The following is a 6,000-nucleotide window of genomic DNA, read 5'->3' as shown; positions in this document are numbered from 1 at the left end:
GGGCCACCTTGCCTCAAGTGGGTCCTGCAGAGGGTGCTCCCTGCCGACCTCTAATCCCTGGCCCTCCAGAATTCATCACCAGGTCCTGGCCCCGCGAGCCTCTCCTGCCACCCCAACACATGTCCTGAATCATGTAAACAACATCCAAACCATGCCCGGAAAACACCTGCCCATGCTCCTGCTTCACACCTGCCACCTCCTTGCCGTCCTGTCCTGTCCTGACACCATGTGACAGGACCTGCTGCCACTGGTGGAGGGCCAGGAGCCCTGGGGGGCCCATCTGCGCCCACTCTGGTTCCACGGCCCGCCGGGGACATCAGCTGGCAGCTCCTCCACAGAGTCGTGAACGTGGGCGTGTACCTGGCACGGTTCACGATCTCCCCAGCACCGCTTCCTTCTGCGGTCAGAGGGAGACACTAGCAGCCACCTATTCAGAGTGTGTCAGGTTGCAGCCCTTCTTCCGGCTCCTCACTGAGGGTCTGGCTGCATTTTTCCCTGCACCTCCTGATCCTTGCACGCGGCCCCACCAAGTCGCGGGACTCCCTCCTGGTGTTGGCCGAGATGCCCATCCGATCACCTGCCTCTGGTAGTGTCCACCCACTCCTACAGAGTCTCCCCACCCCCCGGATTCTTAACCTTTGACCTCACTCCTGCTCCCGTTTTCTCCTTCATTGTCCCGCATACTCACTTGTGGACTGGCCTAGTGGCTCCTCTCCATGGCCTGTAGTTTTGGGTGGGCCTAAACGCCTGTCCCAGCACCTGCAAACAGTACAGGCGACTGCATGAGTAATTAGCCAGGGCTAGGGGCTGGCTTGTACCGTGTGCAGTGATGCATGTGTCGCTGCTGGTAATCTCATTAGCTAGATGAAAACCAGCTCGGGTTTGTCCACACAAGATGCAGCTGCGCCCCATGAGTGCAGGGTAGACACACCCCTAGTGAAGATCTAGCCCAGCGGTAGTCAATTGGTAGACTGTGGCCCGAATCTGGACCTCCAGATGCTTTTGAATGGATCCCAAAATCTTTTTATTTACTTATTATCATTATTGGTTTTTTATTATTTTCTCTGGAGTCTGGACCTTGACAAAGAAATTTGGACCTTGACAAAAAATAATTGACACCCCGACCTAGCCCACAGTAAAGGCATTGGGTCAGTCTGTGAATGCCTCCCTATTGCGAGCAGTTACTCCCGTGAGTAATCCTGTTAGATGCAATGGGATGGCCTGTGTAAACAACTGCTCCCCGGGAGAGCAAGGCGCTCACAACCCGACATAGCATTTGATAAAATAGTTATTTATTTGGGCCTTTGGGGGCCATCCTGCCACACAAGCAGCATTAAATCTGGCGTGGAATGAGGAGAAGAGAAATGATCACAGCTGCCTGCCCAGCATGGAAGTCCCTTGGGGAATGGGTGAAGCCAGGGTTTGGGGATGTTACAATTTCCAGACAGTTCACAAATTGTCACATTCCCAGCTGTGGGATTCCTGACAAGTTATTCTCAGCAGGCTGGAAGCTTTCTGGTTAAATGCTTCCACGCCAATAAGTTGTGACGTGAAATACACTCCCGGAGCAGCTTCCCCAGAGAGCACTAGATTCCAGGGATTTCTCACTGCAATTTATAAAAGTTTTACTAGAAGTAATCCAAGTAAATACTGCAAATCTCCTGGCCCTGCCAAGCCAAGCTCTTGCCACATAAATTACTGCCACACAAGAGGTTAGAAGCTCTAAAACATAAAGCACTTCCCCAGCTACAAACAAGGCACAGACACCAGCTCAAAGATTTGTTCTGCCTCAAAATTTTATTGCTCCCCCAACTGTACGAGACACTATGCCATGAGGAAACACGTCGCTGACCCATCTGCTGCAGACATGTTGAGCTGTGCAATCCGTTTGGAACGAGGCAAAGGAAACTATGAATAAAAAGGTGGGATTAGCGATTAAACATGTGTTCTGGGGATTGCAAAGGGAGATGAAATGTTCTGACAAGAAAGAAACAGCTTCTCCTGCCACTAGGTGTTATTATTACAATAATACCAGAGGCTCCAGGAGAAACTGGCTCTCCCCAACCCTGCTAGGTGCTGCTCGGTCTACTCCAAAGGCTTTGCGTTCTAAATGGACAGCACAAAGATTATTGTCCACAGGGAACAGAGCTGGATCTCTGTCAGAGCTCAAAATCCCAGCCCCAAAGACAGTCCGTTCTGAGCCCACAGGGGACGTTTCCAGCTGCTCAGCAAAGGGACAAACAAATCTGCTGATGTTTCCCGCTGATGTTTTGGTCCAAGTTTTTTTCTCACTGTGTATTTTCCAGTGGACTCTCGTTACATCGCGCACGCGCGTGTGTGTATGTCTCCAAGCATCCTCCACTGGCCACTGTCACAACTCCCCCCTCTCAAGGGTCTCAGCAATACTCCACGTGACACATGGCTAACATAGGAAGCATCCCGTTGGCGGTTCATTTATTTAATATCCTCAAGAACTCTGCCCCACGTCTTCAAGCAAATCTTAATGTCCCACCGTGAAATCCTCAACTCAACTCCATCTTTTCTACACCGGGGTCTTCAGGATCTTGGCTCTCTTTTCCTCCAACATGCCTTCATCAATGGACCAGTCAGCCCAAGTGACCTCCTCCCTTCCCGGGGTTACCACAGTCCTCATCTGCCCTCCATGGGCTTGAATTCATCCCAAAGGATGGCAGCTTCCCAGCCAGTCTCTTTCTGGCCCCCAGCCCTGGGTCATCACCACAGAAGCAAATTCCCCTCCTGCAGCTTTTTTCACTGGCTCTTCGACCAGCTCTGCCCCCACAAGCTTCCTCTCTGCAACTGCCTTCTTAGCTTCTAATTCAGGCATCGCCCTGCCCCACATTAACCTCAACCTGGGTGCAGCCGTCTAGGCATCGGGGGAGCTGGGCCCATTTCACTTAAATGGGGCCACCAGCCTGTGACCAGGGCCCTCTCCATGCATTCAGGGAGCACCTCGATGGGGATGTGCCTGCTGGGCACGGTCTGGCTACTGGGGCTCAGAGAAACACACACAATGGAGCAGATCCCAGCATGCAGCTTGCAGGTTTGGGGGTGGCTAGAAGAAATGCCGGGATGTCAGCGACAGCCTTGCAGGGCTGCAGTAATCTGCCCCCGCCTTGGAGTCAGAGCGGAGCTCGGCGGATGTGACCGGGGTGTCACGGAGTGTGGAGGAGTCCAGGGCCTGCACCCCTCTTCCTGGGATTCACTGTGACTCTCAGCCAGCCAGTAAAACAGAAGGTTTATTGGACAACAGGAACACAGTCCAAAACAGAGCTTGTGGGTACACCCAGGACCCCTCAGTCAAGTCCTTCTGGGGGAGCAGGGAGCTTAGACCCCAGCCCTGGGGTTCCCTGTGTTCCTCCACCCAGCCCCAAACTGAAACTGACCCCCCACCCTCAGCAGGCTCTCTCCTGCAGACTGTCTTCACATTCCTGGGCAGAGGTGTTACCTCCCCCTCCCCCTCCTGGCTCAGGTTACAGGCTCTCAGGTCTCCCATCCCCAGGGCACATTCCCAGGTCAACACTCCCCCCTCTCTGCTGCGTCACATCATCACAACTCTCCCCCCTTCGAGACTGAACTGAGCGGGGTCACTGTGACCAGTGACCTGAGGAAGTTCGGGGCCCCCTCTGCGGGACAGCGCATCCGCTATCAGGTTGGCACTTCCCTTCGCGTGGACCACGTCCATGTCGTAATCCTGCAGGAGCAGGCTCCATCTCAGGAGTTTTGTGTTGGCTCCTTTCATCTGGTGCAGCCAGGTCAGGGGAGAGTGGTCAGTGTACACGGTGAAGTGTCGCCCGAAGAGATAGGGCTCTAGTTTCTTGAGGGCCCACACCATGGGCAGGCACTCCTTCTCGATGGCCGCGTAGTGTTGCTCCCAGGGTAGCAACTTCTTGCTCAGGTACACGATGGGGTATCTCTCCCCCTTTTCATCCTCCTGCATTAACACCGCCCCCAGTCCCGTGTCTGAGGCGTTGGTGAACACCACAAAGGGCTTGTCAAAGTCTGGGTTTGCCAGAACTGGGCCACTGACCAGAGCCTCCTTCAGAGCCCGGAAAGCCTCCTGGCACTGCTCGGTCCAGACCACCTTGTCTGGCTTCCCCTTCTTGCATAGCTCAGTGATGGGGGTAGCTATGGCGCTAAAGTGGGGCACAAATATTCGGTAGTATCCTGCCATCCCAATAAAGGCTTGGACCTGCTTTTTGGTGTGGGGGGCGGGCCAGTCTCTGATCACCTCCACCTTGGCTGGTTCCGGCTTTAGGCGGCCCCTCCCCACCCGATGGCCCAGGTAAGATACTTCAGCCATCCCCACCTTGCACCTCTCCGCTTTTACAGTCAGCCCAGCCCCCTGGAGTCGGTCCAGCACTTGTCTAACCTGGGACACGTGGTCCTCCCAGGTCTGGCTAAAGACACAGATGTCATCAATATACGCCATGGCAAAACTCTCCATCCCCCTCAGTAGCTGGTCCACTAGGCGCTGGAAGGTGGCCGGTGCTCCCTTGAGGCCGAAAGGCAGGGTCAGGAACTCATAGAGCCCCAGAGGGGTAATAAAGGCCGATTTCAGCCAGGCATCTGCATCCAGCGGCACTTGCCAGTAGCCCTTTGTAAGGTCCATGGTGGTAAGGTACCGAGCTCCTCCCAGCTTGTCTAGGAGCTCATCCGGCCTGGGCATGGGGTAGGCATCAGATACAGTGATGGCATTGAGCTTCCGATAGTCCACACAGAACCGGACTGACCCATCCTTTTTGGGGACCAGCACCACCGGCGAGGCCCAAGGGCTGGCCGATGGCTGGATCACCCCCAAAGCCAGCATGTCCCGGACCTCTCTTTCCAGGTCCTGAGCAGTTTTCCCTGTGACTCGGAAGGTGGAGCATCTTATCTGCGGGTGCGACCCTGTCTGCACCCGGTGGACAGTCAGATTAGTGCGTCCAGGCTGGTTGGAAAATAGCTGTCGGTACGGATGCAGCACCCCCCTGACCTCAGCTTGCTGGGCAGGGGTTAGCTGATCCGAGAGGGGAATTGTTTCCAGGGGGGAACCAGCTCTGATAGATCTACTAAAGGGTCATCTCCCTGCTCCTCCCACTGTCCACACACGGCCAACACCACATTCCCCCTGGCATAGTATGGCTTCATCATATTCACATGATACACCCGGCGGTGGTGCGCCCGGTTCGACAGCTCCACCACATAGTTTACCTCATTGAGCTGCTTGACAACCTTGAAAGAGCCCTCCCAGGCGGCCTGTAGTTTGTTCTTTCTCACGGGGATGAGAACCATCACCTGATCCCCAGTGGCGTAAGTGCGGGCCCGCGCCGTGCGGTTATACCAGACTTCTGCTTCCTCTGGGCTCTGGCCAGATTCTCCCTGGCCAGGCCCATGAGTTCAGCCAGTCTCTCTCGGAAGATCAGGACATACCCCACCACTGATTCTCCATCGGGAGTGGCCTTCCCCTCCCATTCGTCTCTCATCAGGTCCAGGGGGCCCCTCACCCTCCTTCCATATAACAGTTCAAAAGGCGAAAATCCGGTAGACTCCTGGGGCACCGCCCTGTATGCGAACAGCAGGTGAGGTAAGTACTTGTCCCAGTCCTGCGGGTGCTGGTTCATAAAGGTTTTCAGCATCATCTTTAGTGTCCCATTGAACCTCTCCACCAGCCCATTGGACTGGGGGTGATAAGCTGAGGCCCAGTCGTGCCGGAACCCACATTTCTCCGACAAGCACCGGAGCAGGGCCGACATGAAGTTGGAGCCTTGGTCTGTCAAGACTTCCTTGAGGAGCCCCACTCGGCTGAAAATGGTCAGTAGCACATCCGCCACGGTGTCTGCTTCAATGGAAGCTAAGGGCACTGCCTCGGGGTAGCGGGTGGCAAAATCTACCACCACCAGAATGTATTTCTTCCCCGACCGGGTCGTCTTGCTGAGAGGCCCCACGATGTCCATGGCCACCTTCTGGAAAGGCTCCTCTATGATGGGCAAAGGTCTCAAA

Source organism: Lepidochelys kempii, chromosome 5 (genome assembly GCF_965140265.1).
Source record: "Lepidochelys kempii isolate rLepKem1 chromosome 5, rLepKem1.hap2, whole genome shotgun sequence".
In the NCBI taxonomy this organism is placed as follows: Eukaryota; Metazoa; Chordata; order Testudines; family Cheloniidae; genus Lepidochelys; species Lepidochelys kempii.
Note: the sequence above shows the minus strand (reverse complement) of the source record.